Genomic DNA, 13,158 nt, shown 5'->3' with positions numbered 1-13,158 from the left:
TAAAACCAAAGGGATTCAAGCAAGTAAACATCTCAATGTAATGAAAATGGACTCTGAAAAACATCCAGTGAAGTGCTATATAACCTCCTAGAATGAGAAGTATTCTCTGCCTCATAATTAGGTGTCTACTGGATAGCACACAATAATAAATAAAGAAGAAAGTTATTTCAAGGATAACTTGATACAAACCTTTCCAACACTAAAAAAGGCTTTGGAAGTATTTAACTTTGGACTTAAAAGCTTTCATCACTTAACAACTCAACATAAAAGACGCTAGAACAATCATTCCTACAGTGGTAGAGTATATGGACAGAAACAGATATTCCAAAGATGCTAGTTATGTTCTCTTCTTGTTTGTTTTGACAGAAATCTTACTGTTAACATTAGTGAGATCAGGAGCTGGTCCACAGATTTTTAGTATTAGGGATACAAATGTTTTAGTATGGACATAGAAACTGGGTTCTCTTGGCTTTCATATGCTAACAGCTGCATACAGTATTTACAGTCTGTTTCAGAGCATCTTTTCCCTGGAAAACACCAGAATTATGGGCATATTTTGAGAAGCACAGTCTTATGCCTAGAAGTTTCTTAGAAGAAGCTAAGTTTAGTGTCCATAATAAGAAACTTGGTCATTTCAGGATTAAAAAATGCTGACACCAGCTTTCCTTGTGTGCACTGCTTTCTTGAAAGACTTGCATATGAAAACTAACTTATTTATGAAACACAGCATTTCAGTAAAGCAAGTGATTTCATTGATTAATTGCTGCCTTCATCACGGATTGGACTTTTGATATGAAACAAGGAAGCATTTTTCTATGCTCCATACCTACTTACATGGCAAGAAAATGTAAAATCACTGAAGAAACAATACACTGGCCACTTCTATCTGGCTTACAGAGACTACACCTGACATGATGAATCTTTATTTAGTCAGTGATGTTCAACAAAGAACAGCAGGTTTAAAGTACTGCACTGCAAGAGAATTAACTAAATGCTTTGACGCTTTTTTCTTTCAGGCAAGAAGGAGATTTCAAATGAGACATCAATCAATGTAGAGAAGGCCTCAGAACAGCGCTTAGCAATAATACTTCAATCATCCACTCCCAGAAACCAAACTCTTGAATGTTCCTAACCATACTTATTTTCCAGGTCCATGCTAAGCTGTACACCTTCACCCTCCTCACTTGTTGGTCTGATCTTCCTCATAGGCACTGAGCCCATAAGCACATGCCTGTGCTCCCTGGAAGGGCTGGATTTGCTGTGCACACACGATGCAGAAGCTGCACCTGCTGCCTGCCCGACAACTGCTCTGTAGTGGAATAGCAGAAGTGCACAAGGGAGAGGGGTGGCACAGTCCCCTGGGAAAAAAAGTGTACCTGGAATAAGCCCCAGGCTGGATGAATTTTCATGAAGGGTTGTGTGAGGTCTGTTTGCCATACATGCAGACTCCCTGACTGAGAATATAGATTGGACCTACCATACATTCAGGTTTTCCCACAGATGTTTCCTTTTTTTGCTTATGATTTTTTTTCTGAACAATATTTAAGGGTTTTGTGCATTTCTCTAGGAATTCTAGTTGCCCAGCAGTTGTTCTGAGGAAGCTGTTGAACATCTGAAAATCCTGAATGTCCACACACAGAGTAATAAACTTCATTGCACAAATGCAACCACGCTGATATGTTTGGGTTACCAAAACTTACTTTTTCATGTGGGGAGGCAGGCAGTACGGTGCACAGGAATTACATTTGCTTTCTAAGTCATGTAAGTGCCATCCCTGGGATACATAATTTTGGTGGGGATAAGGCCATTCATATGATTAGAAGTTTCAGAGCCTGGTATTTGACCCAGAACACTCAGACTCTCTTTGCCAGTGCTTTGTGGCTGTTTCTTGAAGTCTAGTTTACAACTGCTTCATTAGAATAATAAATAGCATAACCCTAAAAAAAAAAAGGTTTATTAATAAGCCAATTAAAGGTGTCAAATGTAAAGCATTTAGTCTTGGAACAACATATTTTTTCCCTTTGCTCTCTTGTTCCTAAGAGCTGATCATGAATCTCGTCTGAACGTATATTTTAACACAGTAAGTGCAGCCAAGGATTTATTAGCCTAAGAAATCAATCTGACTACTGAGTTTCTCAAAGTATTATTCCAGGTATTGTACCTATTTCAGTTTCCATGCAGAAAAGAATGACCACTGCCATCCCATCAGCAGACTCCTTTCCTAGACTTTGCATGGAGAAAACAGCACAGCCCGAAGCTGATGATGGCCCCCATCCCTGTATTTCCCCCATTTGCTCTCTCTGGTTTTGGAGGCCACATTGCCTCACATACACAATAAATAGGCCACTCTTGTGTTTTATCTACATTGCACATTTCCAAACGAGGCAGATTTCTTATCCAGTAGTCAATGTCAGCTAAAATAACAAATACCAACCACAATGTTATGAGACACTTTAACTTATTTTGACTAAAATGCTATGCCTTTTTGACCAGCATTTAAGTAGTGCTAGGCACATATTTTTCCTCCTTGCATGGCACATGCTGACTATGTGCCTCCAGGAAAATGCATTTCATGCATACGAACATGCTGTTGAGTTTGCTGGGACATGCACGCACACAAACATAGAGAGAAAAGTGTATCTTTAGTCCAATCTAAAATTCTTGTTTCAGCAAAACAGTTTCCTTCCTCCTCCTTTGTTAGGTCAGGGTAAAAATATAACACTGGCTTTCCTTATAAAACAGAGTTGTGGTGTTGTTGTTTATATTAAACTTCCTCTATTTTCTCCTGAGCTGTACAATGATCAAGGCTGTCTAGAAATACAATTTGCTGTCTTATCTACCACAGTTACCTTCATGTGTTCTCTTTTCTCCATGATGTCTCAATGCACGCAAATATCCACTTCCTTAGCTAGACACATCTCAAAGATGGGGTCTACACTGAATTGCAACAAATTCCCTGAGCACCACTCTGTCTGGCTAATCACAGAAACATCAGGGATGATAAACTGACCCAGGAAAATGGAAAAGAGCCTTGGTCAGCAAAAAGCTGACAGGAGGGACTATGCTTTGGAAGCACAAGCACCTGAGTCCATCCTCTGCTATTGTCATCAAATACCAAGCAACCTCAGGGAAGAGAAGATTGCAGGAGCAACCTTGGGAAGAGAGGAGGACTGCAGTTGCACATGCAGATGCAAAAGCATTCCTGAATAAACACTGTCCTGCACACATAGTTAACAGGATATTAAGGAAAATGCCACCACTCCCAGGGTTAAACTCTGTAGCAGAAAATATCTTCACGCTACAGAGGAAGTGAGCTAATCGCTTGTGCCACTATCAAAGCACTGCAACAACATCTGGCTCATCTTCCTCATTAAAGTTCAGTTCCTAAAAAGCCAGGTCAAAAGAAGCAGCCACGTGGAATCACTGTATAACTATTTTGGTACACAAAGTTGATACTTGTTTCAGCGCTTCCCTGGCACATGTTTTCTACTCCACGTCTCACTGGTAATCAGCTGTCTCTGACGTAAGGGCTGCCCAGAGCATTCACCAATGAGAACCTGTCCCATCCACATAAAAATATTTACCCAGAGGGGTAAAAGCCACAGTGCAAAATATGCAAAGACAACTGAAGAGGGTGCTTTGATGAATGCACCGTCACTCCAGAAAACACTGTATGTGGTCATTTGTCTTGTCCATTTGCAAATATTGTAGAAGAAGCTTCTTCTCTTTGAGAGAAAATAACTTCAATTACGTGTTCCCAATTACAGAAACATGGAAATTATCTTCTTCACAGAAGGTAGAATTAGTCCAATTTGGAATTGAAAGGCAGCCAGAAACATCTTTTACTGTTAGCAACTTTCCTTTTAATTTTTTTTCTCCTTGTTCGACTGCATAAAGTTGGACCTTTCCCTTCACTTCATGCACCAAAACTGATTATCAGTTAAATCAATAGTTAAATAGCATCACAGCATATTTTTTTTCAATGGTCTGACAAAGACCACACTTCTTCATTTAAATTATTGACTGTCCAAAACAACTGCAAACTTTCAGAGCAAGAAATCCAGCACGGTGCCATGTCTTTCATGAGTCGCACTCCCAAATAAACATCAAGATTCCCTACAGCTGTATTTCAGTTCATAATTAAGGCCAACTCTTACAGAGGAGATACAATAGAAAAAAATATTTTAATTCTTGATTTGTTTTCCCAGTGAAAGGTTACAGCTGCCAGAGTACATACAGATTCCTGAAAAGACAGTTCTGCCTGAAATCCCTGCAGCACGCACGTTCCTTGCTTTACTCCTGGTTGAAGAATAACTCATGAAGATCCTTTGAGGAAGCTGCCCTGCATGACAAGATTTCCACTGACAGCCAGTGCCTTCTGGCCCATACCAGCAGCTCAAAATCACAAGTCTTTGGGCTGGCAGGAGAGAAGGCTCCCCTGGGACACGCCAGAATGGGACAAGCCACTGGTTGCCTTGCTGCCCACCTGCCCTGCCATCACTTCCCACAGCAAACCAGCAATCCAGAACGTACAGTTCTGGTAGCAGAGCCCTCATTTGTTAAACACTGCCTTGCTTTGAAGTAGGACAGTTTTGTAACTGCTTCAAAGCTCTAGAGGATATTTTTCTTTATTTTTAAACTTCATTACTGTAACTGTATCCTTACTTAGCTATCTAAGCACACTGACTGTCCTATTCTAATCCTGCTAAGCTCTTAGTTTCAGTGATCTCTTGTGACATTAAGCTACACAGAATTTGAGTAATAACAACAACAAAAATATTTTCCTCTGTTTTAACTTCACAGTCTGCAATTTTGCACAATTGCCTCTTTTTTCTTACACTGTGAAGCTAGGATGCAGACAGGTAGGAAGGGGAGGTATCTTGTTGATATTTTAAAAGCAAGACAATAGAACCAGATAGCAAAATCACTACAGAGCTGAGAAGTTTCCCAGACTTCCGAAAATCAAGCTGCTCATACAGATGTCTATTTTGACTCACCAGAGAAGAACTTATAGCTTACAGTCATGAAACTGAAATCTTTGTGTACTGATACTGACTTCAACAGGATCACCATACATATATCCTAATTACTCTGTAAAATGGGTTTAACAATATTTCTCTCTTAATTAATCAGTGCCTGCAGAGCTCTCCAAGCTTCTGCAATGTAAGTGACTACACGGAGACAGAGCGTTTTATTAATCATCAAGCATGGTAACAAATGAACATGACTGTTTTGTCCTTGGATTGTTTTATGCTATTATATGCAAACAGACTAAGTAGCTTTTCTTGCTATTCTTCATGTTCTCACTAATGTTTTGAATCTGGAAGGGCTGGTTATTTTTGCTAGGTATTATAAAAGCTGGATAATCTGTAAACACTGCTATCTGCTTCTTGCTTTTGCACTGAGCATGACTGTGTTAAATGCTACCTTCCACTGACATTATGGCAAGTCCCTGTTTCTGCTGGACATTGTGGACTGTTTATATATTCAGGGTTAACAGCAGATGAACTAGATTTTTATGGAGCAATACTGGTCATTTCTCATTAGAAAAAGCAAAACAAACAGATTTTCAAGTAATAAATTTTTTACATGTTATCTCAGAAAACAGCAGATTTAAGCTATATTTCACATAAGAACAGCTATAAAATACCACATTTTAGTGTTCCATTGGTGCTTAAAAGTATACACAGAAACAAATTCAGCAGTGCCTGATCCTGCCTGGGGCCTCTCGGCCCTATCACTACACAAATATGCTTCACTTGTCAAGGCTTATCTCCTATGAAAAGGGGAGCAGGCTGTTTTTCCATTAACCCCACTTATTTTGGTAACAGACATTTTAGGCACTTTCAAAAAAAGCCAGGAACTCAAAGCACAAGCTGGATGGTACTACTGAGTGGGAGAATGAGGCGTCACCATTGCATCCACATGCAAATAAAGAGATTGCATCATTTTAGCCCTATGGTTTTGGCTGAAAGAGCTTAGTCTGCTTTATAAAATTACATCAGGAGGTCTTATGCTTCCTCATCTATTGTTTCAAGATTGAAGGCTTTATTCTGCTCTAAGCTGCTTGCCTTGCCACACCTCTCTGGGCTCAGAGTCAAGCACTCTCTTACTCCCATGTATCATCACCAGCAGTGAAGACCCTATAGGCTGCTTATCAACTCCCCTCCTTTCTGTTGTAATACTGCAGGCTTCCAGGATGGCCTTCAAAGCATTAATTAATTGAGCATTATATTTACTGCTATCAACAGGTCAAAATCTGCATTTCAGAGTAGGAGCCACAAGCATCCATATGAGCTGACAGTCTCAAAGCCTTGGTCCCAAGCTGCACAGGGATGTGCTGTACAAGGGTTTGAATTCACTTTTTGTCATCTTGGCTATACACCATGGGGTACACAGTGCCATCTAGGGCTTCTTGCCTGGGCAGGTGATGAGCCTCAAGACCTGTACAGAGATGCTTTGTGCAAGTCCAAGGCAGCACTACTGAAAGACATCAAGCTGTGGGGGACTCCAATTGCAATGACTGACACTCCAAAGTGGGGCTCCTGGTCTCCCCATCAACCGAGCCATATTCCCATCTTAGAGGACAAGCCCAGGGGCAAACCTAATAAAAATGGGAGTGTTCCAATATTCATACTGACGAAAAAAGATGTGTTTGCTGACACAGCACACAACTCGCCCAGACGATTCATTGCCACAATGAAACGATCGAAAAAAGTGCCTTCCTTCCAAAGCCTACCCTCCCAGAAACGTCCTTAAGAATCCAAGGAAATATTCGAGCTTTGCCCTTTCTTAAGCTTTTCATTTGCAAAGCACTTCACAAAGGCAGAGCTCAACTGTTTTCACAGACAATGAAAGGCGACACCGCACGATGGGCTCACACACACCTCCGGTGCAGCGACCGCAGCGCCCAGGGATCTCACCACCATTCACCATGTGGAGCTGGGGGCTGGACCGGGCGCTCCTGCAAGGAGCAACACCTGCCCCTGCGGTTCAGGTTCGTCGCCCAGTGAAAAAATAGGCTGCCCCAGCTGCAGTGCCTATCAGGTAACAAAAACAGAACTGCTGGGGCATCACTTGTTTCAAAAGAAAAATAAATCTCACCATTTTAGTGGTACTAATTTTGCATGTGAAACTTGCATTCATACTGTATTAACAGTTTAAATATAGCTTTCTTGCCAGATGCCTGAATATGCTAGAAAAGATACTTAAAATATGCAAATTGTGTTTCTGTTTTAATACACAAGGAAACCTAAAATCACATCACTTTCCATCACCAAGACAGGTTTTAATATAAGCTTTTTTCATGTGAAAACTATAACAGCAAACAAATGGTTAACCAAATGTGTTTAAGCCACTATCTGTAATCTCACTTTTAGTCAACTATGACATGGGCCATTACACTTCCCAGGACACCAGTGACTTAAATGAAGACTACATATTTTGCTTAACATTAAAAGATTATATATATAAATTACAGTAAAAAAAAAAAAGCTTCTCAGACTTGAGCGGGTGCTTGGTTCAACATTCATAGCATTGGAGGGATGGATTCCTGAGCTTTATCCTCAGCAATATTCTTAACCAGCCTGATCCTGCACCCTGCTGTTATAAATGGTGTTCATAATGCTTGGCTGTCTCAAGAGAGTTTGAGAGTCTCAATGAACTCTTGATTACAAAATGCTTTGAGATCCTTGAATGAAAGGCGCTGAATGAGTACAAATTATGGCTATTATTAATTACCTTTAGTAGCCAAAATTGTGCCTCCTCTCACTCACATGTGCCTACATTTTGCCTGTCAAGATTCTAACATTTTCAAAACAAATACTGGTCTCCCAACATGTCCCTCAGTGATCTTGTATAAATAAAAGTGATAAAAATAATATTAGAGAAATCAATAGTTTGGCAAATCAAATCAAATTCCTGCTGGACTAAGACACTTCTTATTTCACAACTGGAAGATTTCTCCATTTTACTTATGTTCTGATTCCAGAATTACTTGTTCTCTTTTCCTCATGTGTAGCTGCTTTCGCTCTAAGAGCTTTGCTGTTTTTCTTTTAACTTTGCACAGGCCATGTTTCTTGAAGTGGTAACTGGGGGATTCCAACCCTTCCTAACAAAATGGGTACAAGTTCCTTTGGAAAGAAGATGGGGAGCTCTGGACCCATCAGAGAGTGTAAGCACTGAATAGGATCCTTCATTTGACTTTCAGTGACTGAGTCAGGGAAAACAAGGCAGAAATTTAAGAGATAGTCCAGACATCTGGATTCTGCCCAGGTCATCTACTGTGCTCGCCTCTCAGCTAAGGTGTGCTTCAAGGGTGACAAAAAATTTTCAAAATGACACCTTTTCCAATGATGCAAGAGAAAAGAGAATTTGCAAATAATAATGAGAAGATTGCTACTCGTCGAAGTCAGAGGAAGAGCTCATTAGCTTGCACCTCCAGGTCTTGTGGTAAGACTGTAGAGAAGAGTATTAAAAGGGTACTGACATAGCTCAAGACAATCTGCAGGCAGTAAAGATCAGAGTTCATCTCATCTCTGCCTCAATTAGAGCGTCTCTATATTTTATACCATCCACATGGATGGTTTTGTTGCTGAATTGCTTTATTCACCTTTACGAGACTGAAGCTTTACTGCATTTAAAACAACTAATTCTCCCCATCAAGAGGCTTCCGTAGGCTAAGTTGCCTAAATCTCAGCTCGGCCATCTAACATCGTATCAAGTACCATTTGCAAACATGTGTTGTTTAATTCATGAGAAGAAATTACCCAGACTGTCAGTGTTGAGCAGATCACATGTACCACTTCTAACAGCAAGCTTGGCCTCTTTGCTGTCTCCAGTCCAAGCAAGACAATGGCCTCTTCACAAAATTACCACACTGGAGTTCATCATGACTGGTGTTTAAAAACTTAGAGAACCCTGTCACCTTCTGTGAAATACAGGTGCCCACCAAAAGTGGGTAGCTTGCTTGCAGACCTAATGCTACTCACTCACATCAGAGCCTGGAAAGGGTCTGACAGCAGGGTCACGGTGCAGCCGCACCCACAAGGCATTAGTTGTCCTTGCAGGTGCTACTGTGATGCTGAGCAATGTCAGGCAGAGGATAGGACATACTGGCAGCATGGAAAAAGGTGGTGAAATTAAACAGTGCCATCAGGAGCAGAGGAAGTAATGCACAAGAAAAGAAGGAGGAGAGAGTGAAGGGCTGCAGCCCCCAGTGAACGTCATCTTGATAGCCTAAGCACTGGTGCTTGTACATGTTTCACTATCAATTACCTCAAGATAATCAGAAATAATATTTTCAGAAGAAAGCAGTGCCAAATTCTATACTGCACTTGGAGGAAAAAGGCCAGGGTAAATGCCCGTCATCTAGATTATCATTTATTTCACCCAATGTACTTATGAAAATGATCTCTCATTTGGCTCACAGCAATAGAAATTTCTCAACAAAGTCATAATTCTCCTGTAATAGAGTCCAGGGCAGTTAAGTATTACTCAAATAAAAGCTCCAAGTCTCTCTTGAAACACTGTCCCTGCTCAGGAATTTCCCACAATCACAAGGGAGGTGGGAGCTGAGAAAAGGGCAGCAAGAGATGAGGAATGATGTTCCCTCAGAGAGAACTACAGGCTGAAGACCCAGCACGTCCCATCTGGTGGCCAAATTGTGGCAGGAAGGCAGAAGCAGGGATTATGGGCTATTGAAAAATGCTTCAGGAAGTTTCACCATGGGTCTCAACTTTCTTGCAACCTGCTGGAATAGCAGTGAAGATCTGAGTTTGCTGTGCTATTCCTGTTGTGGATTCTGTGAATCCTGCTCATGCACAGGGCAGGAGATGGCCCTGGGCAGAGAAGAGCCACAGGAGTAGAGAGGTCAAGGTCAGATCCGGGATGAGGGCTTTGGCAATCAGGGGAAAGAGCTAGGGAAAAGAGAAATTAGCCCTTATCAACACGAATATAACAATTAAAAAAGGCAGAACTACAAAGGCAAAAGAAAAATGCTGGTAGGAAGAGAGGAAGACCAGTCAGAAGGCAGCGTGCAGTAAGTGATTTAAGCCAGAGCCCAGCATCAAAGGAGAGGGTGGGATGAGGTGGAGAGGAAGAAGAAAGTGCAGCCTGGCTAGGAGCTTCCAGAGCTGGAAAGAGTCCATGGAAAGAGAGCTGTGTGCACCCACTGCATGAAGGAGAGTGGCTTAGGGAAGACTAGTGTGCAAAAGAGGCTGTATGAAATGGAAAGATGGACTGATGGTATCCTCAGAGCAGAGAGCAAGCAGAAAAGCAAGAGAAAATGAGAGGTGTCAGCATCCGATGATTTTACTGAATCACTTCCCTTGTCCAAGAACTATCAAGTGCTAACCAAACTCAGCAGTTTCAGTCTATGGGATTGGTCAGATGCTTCCAGATACATGTGTGCATGTGTTCTTGATGAAACATCAGGGAGGGTAGGTACCCAGGGCAGAGCACCACAGCCTTAGTCTCACTTGATTCCCATAGGGAGGGGTTATATTGGGTTTCAGTGTCACATGTTCCTCCCTTCCACTTCCCCTGCCACATGTACTATGTGATCCCATGTCTGTCATGGGCATGCTTTCCAGCCAAATGGAAAACTACTCTGTGGCCAAGATGATCAAACTGGTAAGTGCATAGATGCTTGTGCTGGGGCTTGTGCTGTGTGCTACAGAAGTACCTATGGAATAAAGAGCAAGGAGAAGAAATGCCCTGCTTGGTGCTGGAGCCAGAAGGGAATATGGGATTCCCTGGATTCAGAGCTATTCTACTGCTTTCACTCATCCTCTGCTTTCCTATCAGCCTCTTGAAAAGCCCCAGGATCTTGGCAGCCAAACCAGGCTGTACACTAAGGAAGGGAATCTAAATTTTCCCAGCTGCAGCCTCTAAGGCTGCTGCCATCCTGAGGGCATATAGCCACTGAACTAACATACAGACCTAATGATCTACACTGTTCAAGGCATCAAATGCTTGAAGAAACTCACTCTGCTCAGAAGGCCATGCTTGAGCTGTATTTCTATGCCATCTCTTCTGTGAGGCTGGGACTCGCTCTGAGGAGGTGAGGAAGAGCCTGATGGCTCAATAAATAAGGGATACTTGGGAGAGTTAGCAGAACTGCCAGCTCAACAAGATCCATGTTTAGTTGTCAAAACATTCCTCCATGTACAGAGATGCAGATAAGAAGGCTGTCCACATACATCTGGGGCTAGAGATGAGCTTATCTCGCTAATTGGTTGAGCAGCACTTCGTGAAGAACAGAGCCAACTGGAAGAGGTGGTGGCATGTGCAATTAGAACTGAGGAGGCTGAGGACTGTGGCTGGACATAACATTGCACATGGACCATTTTGATGTATTAAAAAGATCACTTTATCCGTGAACTGTTTTCATGTCCTGTTCAACCACAACAACAGCAGCAGTCTCCTTCTGTTTTTTAATGATTAAGCAGCTCGCAGGTTGACTGAGCAAAGGCTGAAGGGGAAAAACAAAGAGATATATATAATAATTCTGCTGCAGAATTTACTTGAAAAGGATGGGTTAGACATTCAGATGGTGCCAATCAGAGTCGCTCCAGGGAACTCACTGATTTACACAGCAGTGGAGGATCTAGCTCAGCATGCCAAAGTGAGCAAAGTACTCAGGTGTACACTGGCTGGTCGAGAGGCACAATTTGAGTCAACAAGGCTGTCCAAGCTTGGCCCAGACTAACTGTAGCCCCCTGAGTCCTCAGCTGCATTTGTCTTTCACATGAACATATGACACAGGGAGAAAACCGGCTCCCAGACTGCCAGACCAAAACTGAACACTGCAGACAAAGACCCCACTCTCTGGGGATATGGGTGATTGAAACCTGCTTCCTTGCAGGTGATGCTCTAGGGCTTAGTTAAAAGTTCCTGTCCCCAGTTGTGGGACCCATATCAGCCTGGCTTTCATGGGGTCCTGTTATGAAATCCCAGCTCAAGCTAACATTTTTTCCAGGGCCTCCTCTATCCTTTCTCCTTCTGAGGAGCTGGCTCCCTCTTGAAAAGGACCTTCAGAGCAAGTGTGCCTCCTCTACCTCCCTTATTACCTATCCTTGTTCCTAAGAGCCATGTAAATTTCAAAAGCATATCTAGAAAAAAGTTGTGAACATCAAACACTTTATTGATGCCTTTCCCTTCTTTCTCTCCAAACTATGTATTCTGCTCTCTAAGCTCCCTTTCTGCCCCTCTGCATTAGCTTTACACTACTAAATAAGGAGCTCAGGCCCCCATCCTGTGTAGGACTCTCATCTGAAAATCACTCACACACTTTAAGAGTGTTTGCAATTCGGAGGAGGAGAAACAGTGAGGCCAGCAAATGCTGGAAGAAATTGCCTGGGGATAGTCTGTGATTTCCATCACTGAGGCTTTTCAGAGTAGGAACAAACAAATATTTGTGAAGAATAGCTTAGGCAGAGTTGATCCTGTCTCTGAGCAGCTGACAGATCTACAAGTCTGTTCCAGCTTTATTGTTTATGCTTCTGTGATTGTGATAGCAGTTGTGACATATTCTGCAACGGAGTTGAGCAAAGCCAGCTGAAAGCCCTATGGATCATCTTCAGGGCTGAAGCTGCTTACAGGAAAGGAAGCTCATATGCAGTTTTAAGTTACTTGATGGTTCCAGATGCTAAATGAAAGAAACTTGGTTCAGAAATGGTAAGAAAAAGAAGCCGGGTCCTAAGCAGGCCCTGCCCTGCTTTTACTATCTCCAAGATGTTCTATCTCCAGCTTTGATTCCAGGTGCAAGAGGCCGCACATTCAGAGCACCCACTGTACGGGCTGTAAATATTTGTGTTAGACAAATAGCCGGCTGCTTTTGTCCTGGTCCTCAGGAATGCCCATCTGGCACTCAGTGCTGAATCACTATTAAAACCTCCCAGAAGCTAGACAGGATGCAGAAAGTCTGGCCAGGAGCATAGAAATGGCAGGCAAAGCAGCATTCAGAAAATTATCAAAGGTGCCCCAGACAGCAAAAAGTTCCACGTGTTGGTTGTGCAAAGACCCACGTGTTGTCTGCAGTGCATGAAAAGAAAGAAGATACTCCAGAAACATCAACACAATCTCTCCCTGCAATACCACCTTACAGGAAAATCAAATGGTAGGGGAGCTATCTAATCTACTCATCGCAAAGTCTTT

General features: G+C 42.2%; 1 protein-coding gene across 11 annotated transcripts in view; it reads right to left on the bottom strand.

Annotated features, from left to right (window-relative positions):
• LPP (LIM domain containing preferred translocation partner in lipoma) overlaps positions 1-13,158 on the bottom strand; it is a 331,679-nt gene that overhangs the window by 82,610 nt on the left and 235,911 nt on the right. The gene's annotated exons all lie outside the window — the stretch shown is intronic.

This window comes from Manacus candei, unplaced genomic scaffold (genome assembly GCF_025592945.1).
Source record: "Manacus candei isolate 608988 ecotype Guabito, Panama unplaced genomic scaffold, ASM2559294v1 h1tg000015l, whole genome shotgun sequence".
NCBI classification, from domain to species: domain Eukaryota; kingdom Metazoa; phylum Chordata; class Aves; order Passeriformes; family Pipridae; genus Manacus; species Manacus candei.
This window is presented reverse-complemented; position numbering and strand designations above follow the sequence as displayed.